This window comes from Pinus tabuliformis, chromosome 4_2, assembly GCF_031772625.1.
Source record: "Pinus tabuliformis cultivar Carrire ecotype Pingquan chromosome 4_2, CPIR1, whole genome shotgun sequence".
NCBI lineage: Eukaryota > Viridiplantae > Streptophyta > Pinopsida > Pinales > Pinaceae > Pinus > Pinus tabuliformis.
The window spans coordinates 692,725,095-692,733,644 of NC_142304.1; the positions used below are offsets into that span (position 1 = coordinate 692,725,095).

At 42.1% G+C, this 8,550-nt stretch overlaps 1 pseudogene; it reads right to left on the reverse strand.

Annotated features, from left to right (window-relative positions):
- Positions 1 to 2,778: 2,778 nt before the first annotated feature.
- On the reverse strand, positions 2,779 to 3,195 carry LOC149171373 (putative sugar phosphate/phosphate translocator At1g12500 pseudogene; annotated as a pseudogene).
- Between the last annotated feature and the right edge of the window lie 5,355 nt (positions 3,196 to 8,550).

An 8,550-nucleotide genomic window follows, 5' to 3' on the forward strand; every position in this document is an offset into this window, starting at 1 on the left:
ACCAGTCTTAGTGGGACTAGCAGCTCTGAGTGGACACTAGATTTCCTGATAACAGCATCTAGGGAAATTTAAGGATTTCTGGTGCATCCCCTACCGGTGGCGTAGAACTCTACATGGCTCCCTTGGTTGTTGTCATTATTCTGATTAGGGACTCTTTTGTATCCTTTGACAATGCTTCAAACCATGGACTTGCTCTTACAACCTCCACATTCATCAGGTTCATGCCCACTTGATAAGGGTTGTTCGGTGGAGAGCCACCTGTGATTTATAGGCCCGTTGAAATTCAAATTCGACCGTGGTGGACTCCAGTATTGTAGCAATAATGCTACAACTCCTGGAACTCCCTTCTTTAATTTTATCAACCCGGTAGTTCGTAACAAACTTGGAAGCGACGGTGCTGTATGCACAAGTACTAGCTCTTGCCGCAGCTGTCACTTAGTCAGCTGGCACAAGTCCCGCTAGGAGCTTAATCCAACTTCTATGAGCTCTTAGAAGAAGCTTTTTAATTGATGGATGAAAGCTAACTCGAAAGAAGCTAATCTAATTGCGAAAAGAAACTGAAAGCCAAAAAGAAACGCAAACCCTAGCAAACCCTAGCAAACCCTAATTCTACCAACTAGTCCTACTGATGCAAAAATGAGAATGCAAACTACGAGAAGAGATGCCATTACTTCTAGGAAGGTAAAATGCATGTGTCTAAGTTATCACTATCTGAAGAAAACATCTTTTTGTATTTTTGCTTAAGTTGTTGAAATTATCATGCATGTGCTTCTAACTAGTTTTCCACTGTGCAGGGATGGATCAAGGGATGAAATGCTTTGGGAAAGGTTGGAATGGTACAGAGAGGATCTAAGGGATCCCTAACATTCTTTCTGAGAGTTTCACAAAGTCTGGATGCCATGCAACCGTGTTTATGAACTTCTACAGGAAGTCTGCAGGGGTTTCTACAGGATGTTCTGTAATTCTTCTACAGGATGTTTCGAAATGGGATTTTTGAGGATGGGTGATTGATGGAAGATGCATGGATGGTTATGGAGGTAGGATGGGGGTCTGAAGTGACCCAGGAACTGATGGATGGAGTGGTGAGATGATATGTGGAAGGCTGATTTGGTTTTAAGGTAGTTGAGACAACAATGGAGAAGAAGGTAGGGTTACGTGGGCAAGAGGATGGGTGTGAAGCGAGAAGCCTAGATATGGGATGAATCAGATGGCTCTGATGAAGCTTGACCATGTGAGTGAGTGATAGAGATGCCCTGCACAATGCACATTCAACCGAATCAATGAATTCTTGCAAACAAACTAAGTCCTAGCTAACTTAATCTAACTGTCAATGAAATGAATAAACAACAGCCTCGTTTGGAAAGAGAACCATGTACATCACGTGAGAAAGAACATTCTGAAAGATCTAAATGCATGACAAGCTCCTACCAATCGATTCCCAAACATAAAAAGCTACTTTAACCAACAAAAACTACCAAGATAACAAAGCAAGATCTAAAGAGCAGATTTTATTTTAAGAACGCAGCAAACACACATAAAGATAAACAGGGGAGGTACTGGGCGCTTGAGATGGGCCCAACCCCAAGAGCTACAGCCTCCCAAGAGAGATTTAGAGCTGGTGCAAAGCTGAATTCATCTTTATTAATCAAGAATGAAGAGTTACATCAAAACTGTCCACAAGGAGAGCTTGAGAATGAACTGAAAGCAAAGCTAATCTATTGCCTACAAATCGAATTACAAAATGACTACAACAAGGCTATGAAATGACTAACTACTAGCTACTATCTACTGGCTAACTAGCTAACATCCACTGGCTAACAAAATGACTAACTGGCTAACCAAAATGAGGCCCTAAGCCTTCTTATTTATACAATTTGAGGACCCAACAGTCCTCCTAAACTTTAGGGACTCGGCTGCCCAAAACTTGGAGTTAACAGCAGTCCTACTTGACTTGCTTGGCTGCCCTTGTGCTGATTGATTCGGTGGCCCTTGAACTCCAAGCTGATGGTGGAGAATTCGAGGTAAGGGCCCATAAATGAAGGGGACACCTTCCTACAATCCTCTAGCTTGTTCTCCCACGAATTTGGCTGCCAAGTGCTCATTAAGACCTTCAATTTTGTCTCCAAGTTGACCAAAGAGGCTACACAAAGCACCCATTAGACTTGTTGGCATAATGACTAACCAAATTCACTCTATTAACATAAATATAATAAAAAACATGCAATAAACTAATGAGAATGGTGGATTAAGTCAAATTAGGAGGTTGAATGAGGCCAAATAATTGTCCATTTTTGGGGCTCATCATCACCCCCCTACTGAAAGTGTTGCTCATCCTCTAAGCAACCAATCTCTCTCCTCATCTTTGATAGCCCTGGTGGCTTCTTTGGCTAACATCTCGGCCGATTCCTCCTTTGGCTTCCCTCTTTTCAAACTTCCTGTAGAAACAGTTCGCTGGCTTCCTGTAGAAACAGTCTGCTAACTTCCTGTAGAACCAATCTGATTTTGCTTGCTTGGCTGGGGGTGCCTTCTCCTTGAACTGTGTTGTGGCTGCCTTGGGTGTGTCCCTACTTGTTTGGCCTTTTTCAGTCTTCTCTGCTCGTGCTTGCAACCACTTCTCCCTTGGCATTTGTGTTATTTTACCACCCCCTGCTTTGGCCTCAACAGCTTGTCCTTTTCCCTCATTCCTGTCATGAAACCATGGTTCTTTTCTTCTTCCCACTGTCTGCTGCTTTTCCTAGTGAATTCTCAGCCTTGTTATGAGTGTGCAAGTATATGCAATCATATGGAAGAAATGGTGGCCTTGGCATTTCCTAAAACCTGCAACGTGAGGGCACTCGTATGTTTTGTAACAAGGAAGTTGGTTAAATTCACAAGATAAGCCATGTTCATGTTTCCAAGCAACAGGAATATGATAAAGGTGTTTTCTCTGGCTTTTTCAATAGCAATAGCTAATACATTACCCTTCACAAAAAGAGTAACAGGGAGCAATAACAGTGCAACAATTGGTGCCATGTACATGAGCAAATTCATAGAGTGAAGCTTCTCTGCCTCAGAGGTAAGCAGGAGCCCCTGAACAACTGATTTCAATGCTCTGGCAGCAGTTGATCCTAGGCAAACTAAAAAGCCAAAAAGGTGGAATAATGGCTCATTGTTGCTTGCAATAACAATGCCAAATACCACAGGCACCAAGGCCATATAAACCACAGAAGACTCCCTCTTACATGTTATTATAAATGCAAAATATTGCTGTGAAGAAGGGAGTTGTTGCCCCAATAGCTTGATTGAAGGAGACTGGCAAATAGCACAGAGAAATATTGCCACAAACAACCGAGAAGGAGAAAATGAAGCTCAGTGCCAATATCTCAAGAAACTGTCTCCTGGAGACGATGAACTGCATTGGTACAATATCTAACCATGAAATTGCCAGAAAACCATAAAATGAACAGGCACACATGTGCAACATTGTGAGGAATATTGGGTATCTGCATCCAAAAAACTAAGTAGGCATTTGTTAAGCAATAGCACACCAATATTGGAAGAGTACCAAGCTGCAATAATGAGAGCTGTTGTGAGGGCAGAAAATGATCTGGAAGCTTTTGAGACAGAATTTAAAGAAAATTTGTCCCCATCATCCTCTGTTGGGCGAGACCTTTCACGTTTAGTTTCAATGAGCCCTGAAGTTGCTGCATCCAACGCTGCATCAAGCTCATCATCCTCCTACAACGAAACAATCTTCTTTTTCCCTCTTGTTGGCTTATCCAACAGACGCCCAGTTCCCTTATTCATTGCTTCTTCTTTATTCTTCACTGAACCCAGAAGCACTTTATGTTCCTCAAGTTCCCATGTCTTGCCATCTCCCTTAAAAGATTTTAGGTGTTTCTTAAGCTGTCCTCTTTCCTGCTTAAGGCTTCTAAGCCTTTCAGTAGCTAATGCTCGTTGAAGCACTCCTCCATCCACTACAAAAGGCTTATGTTCACTCGAGTCTTGATCATTTTCATCCTTTTCACCTTCTGAACTCTCTGAATCTTTGTCTGCAATGCTTTGAACTATTTCAAGGCCTGCTGAAACTGCAGCTATTTCAGCCTCCAGTGCCCTTAATTGAGCGTGAATCTGCACCTTCGTAAGCAAATTTTCTTGATTTCCTTCTTCTCTTTCAGGAGTTTTTCCACCATCGCTTACCTGTGCAAGTTGACTGATGTTTTTGTGAGCTCTGTTCTCAGCCTTAGCAAGTAGCTGGTGCTCAATGTCATCTGGGTTAGCAGATACAACACCTAAGCTAGTCAGCAAAAGTTTGTCCTCCTCTTTCATGCCTGTTTTATGTGGTACTCGATTTCACTCGTTTGGAGCTTGAATTTCGATGAAAATCCCACATTTTCTTCCTGCATGGTTGTTTTCTGCGTTTCCTGTAGAAGACTTCCTGTAGAAACGCCTGTAGATTGTGATAGGTGGGAGATTTTTTTTAAAAATGACAGAAATCTAAGAAATCAGGAAGAAAACTTGTAGAGCACCATTGGTTAACTGATCTAGAAGTGGTGGATGCGTGCTCCAGTTGTAACTGCAGTTGAACAGAGGGTGTGAGAGTCAGCCGAGCGTCATTTAATTTTGGCGTGATTCATGGTGAGGGAGTGCAGTGGCCAAGTGTACGTGGCCACATGCAGATGGCAGTGCTGTGATGAGCTGCATGGCCTCTTTCCGTTAATCAGTTGCACTGGAGTTACCACTGTCTGTTTTTTTTTTTTTTTTTTTTTAATTCCCCGTGACTGACTACACACATGCGTTGATGATCCCTGGATGAGTGCAATCAGACTTGCTACCTTTCTAACTGAATCTCACCATCTCATTCATTCATGCAATGCTTTAGATTAGATCTATGCAAACAGAGGAACAAGTTTAGTCACGTACCTGCAAGTCGTGCGTGGTTGCTTTGCTGCATGCATGTGTTGATCTTCATTTGCTGCATGCATGTGTTGATGTAGTTGCATGGTGGCTTGATTGATGATTCATGGTTGTTTTTTTCTTGTGCAAGTGTCCTCTGGACGAATCCAAGCTGCAGGAGTTCATTTCCACGTTCAGACCTGCACGTTCAAGCTGCTGCTGTTGCATTGTCACATAACCAGAACTTGTTTTCGCCATTTCTCCCAAACGGTAAAGCGGATTGATCTGAAACTCGCTGAGCATGTTTCTATCATCACGATGCATCTCCCATAGCAAAATCATGATCAATGGATGCACGAATTTCAAGAAAAATGGAAAATGGCTGAAGATTTCAGAGCTCGATTTCTCGGGCACCGTGCATCGGAATCGGCTGAAACTACCTGGGTAGGTTACCATCACTCACATGCATATCCCCATGAAACAGGTTTTGAAATGGATGCACAGATATGGAGAAAATGCAAAAATGACTGATGGTGATGGAGGCTTATTTCTTGGAAACCGTGCACCGGAACGGCATGAAACTGCTCAGGCATGTTGTCATCACCCTTGTACAATTCCCCATAAAACGGTTTGTCAAATGGATGCATGGTTTTCAAGTTATGGCAAAAACAAATTTTGCTCTATGGATTTTTGCCTCAAGGCTTTTTGCAAATGTTTGCATGGAAGGAAAAACTGAGCTTGGGCTATGATGCAGGTATGGAGATGATGGAGGAGGAGTTGGAAGATTGCATGAGGACTTTTGAACCCTTGAGGAAGCTACCATGTTCGCCAAACCACTTTTTGAAATCCATGTCTAGTTTCCCACAATTTCTACAGGAAGTTCCTGTAGAAGCACAATGAGAAGCACAAGGAGGTGGAAAAAATGATGGATAAAGGCAAGGGATGGACACACAAGTGCTTGTAGGCCTAATCAACAGATTCCCACCATTAGATTCACTTTTGAAATTGGATTTGGCTTGTCCAAAGGTTCTACAGGATGTTTCCTGTAGAAATACAAAGCTTCCTGTAGAAGGCAAAAAAAATTCCTTTGACCTTGATTTGAGTGCTCCTCCTGTCATGAAACGTCCTTCTTGCAACCTGCAATTAGCCAATGGAATTAGTTTTATTTTTCTTTTTCTTTTTCTCTTTTGTTTTTTTTTTTTTTTTTTTTGAAAAACAACTAGGGCACCTCATGGAGGTTTTCACCCTAATTGCCTACCTTGGGCGCCTCCAAGGGAGGTTTTCACCCAAAGATCTTATTCTCTTTTCTCTTTTTTTTCCAACCCATTGACCGCCTCATGGAGGTTTTCAATCAATGAGCCAATCTAAGGCGCCTCCGAGGAGGTTTTCACCTTAGATTTCTATTTTCCTCTTTTTTTCATTTTTTCTTTTTCTTTTTTTCTCTTTTTTTCTTTATTTTTTTTCTTTTTTTTTTCTACCCTACCATACTTGAAAAACAAACTCATTCTCAAGTATAAGAATACTTCCAATGGAGCCATGTGCACATCGAGATTAGAGACAAGATGATGTGAAGGCTCGAAATGCATGCTTTGACAGGTATCCATATTTTAGAGACAAAACGATTTGACTTTGAAGGGATCAAACATAGCTGAGGAAGAGAGTACCGCTGCAACTTAGTCACCTTCTGAAACCATATCTCAATATAGCTTTGATATCCTTGGTCCTTTTGCTGATCTGGATCATTCTTCATGTCACCTTCTATCATGACCTTCTCATCTTCCTCTTTTTGCTGATCTTTCTCTTGAGTACATGGAGGATTTGATGGTAACCATGAAGGAACTCTCTCAATCTCTGATTCTGATCTCTTCTCTTCATCAAGTGCAGCCCATGGTTCTTTGATTTCCTCTTTTGAATCTTCTTTTGCTGGATGCGGTCCTTCAATGCTTGCAATATAGTCTCTGCATTGCAACACTCTTCTTGAGCTATGGTGAAGATCATTGAGCTCAAGAGGAGTTGTTTGCATATGTTGTGCCTCAGATTTGCAATGGGGTTGAGCTGCTCCATTGTATGGCCTTGGAAATGGTACGGGTAGTTGAGTGGAGGTGTGAATTTGAGATGGAGATGGATGGCATTGTGGTTGGGTAGGCATTTGGGGTTGCCTTGGTGGAGGAGGAGGCCATGGTTGTGGATGAGCAGGTGGTGGAGGAAAATGAGCGGTATGAGAGTTGTACGGGGGCCTCCACTCCTGATAAGGTGCATTCCACTGAGGTTGTGGCTGAGCATAAGAGTGAAACGAATGAGCAACTGGTTGGGCATAATATGGATCTGTGAAGGAACAAGGAGGAGGTGTGAACCAGGAAGGATGAGCAGGGGGACCCCAAGAAGGCATGAAAGTGGCTTGATAGGGATCATAATAGGTCTCGGGTGTCCCTTGCAGTTCCTGCTGGTAAGATCTAGGCCCATGCGGCCAACTTTGGTTCATGTAATAGAGTGATTCAGTGGCTCCTTTGGCTCTCTGATATGCAGCTTTGAATCTGGGTAAGGAAGGGCACTGATCTGTAGGATGGTATTCTTCACAGACAAAACACACTTCTATGGAGTACAATGGACATTCGTTCCTAGGATGCTTTCTAGTGCACCTAGGACAAAAAATGACCAAAGCCCTCTTGGCTTCCTCTTGCTTCTATTGGATCCGCAAGGTATCCAGTTGCATGGCAAGAAACTGCCTCATATCACTCTTGAAATCTTTGATCTGATTTTCAAATTCATCTTTGGACAAGATGTTGCTCCCAACATTTCTACTTGTAGCCATTTGCTCCAGAGGAATGTTTTCTTCTTCTTCTCCCCTAGAGGTTCTTTAAATATGCCTTGATGTCCACCCAGGGGTTCTTTAATCACAGCCATCGAAGAAGAGAGAACGTTGGCTGTGTGAAGCAGTGGGGGTGTTGTGCAATCATTTTTCTAACTTATCTCTACTCCTACAAGGCATGAAATGAAATATTTTTGGTTGATTTTTGCTTTTTTCTACTTCTACTTGCAAAACTGAAATAGATTGAACTGCAACTAACTATCTTGCTAAAATGAAAATGCGGAATTGAAATGAAAGCAGGAAAGGACTAATCTATTTTGCTCAAATTAAATTGCAGGAATGAAATGCTAGTCTATGCTTGCAGAATTGAAATGCTAATCTACGCTTGCGGAATTGAAATTACAGAATTGAAATGTTAATCTATGAAAGCGGGAAATGCTAATCTACTTTTGCATAAACGAAATTGCATAATGGAAATGAAATAATCTACTTAGCAGAAGATTGTAGTGGAAAATAGAAGAAAAGTGGCAATCACCAATACTCTGACGCTTCCCCGGCAACGGCGCCAAAAAGATGGTGGGCTCCAGTATTGTAGCAATAATGCTACAACTCCTGGAACTCCCTTCTTTAATTTTATCAACCCGGTAGTTCGTAACAAACTTGGAAGCGACGGTGCTGTATGCACAAGTACTAGCTCTTGCCGCAGTTGTCACTTGGTCAGCTGGCACAAGTCCGCTAGGAGCTTAAGCCAACTTCTATGAGCTCTTAGAAGAAGCTTTTTAATTGATGGATGAAAGCTAACTCGAAAGAAGCTAATCTAATTGCGAAAAGAAACTGAAAGCCAAAAAGAAACGCAAACCCTAGCA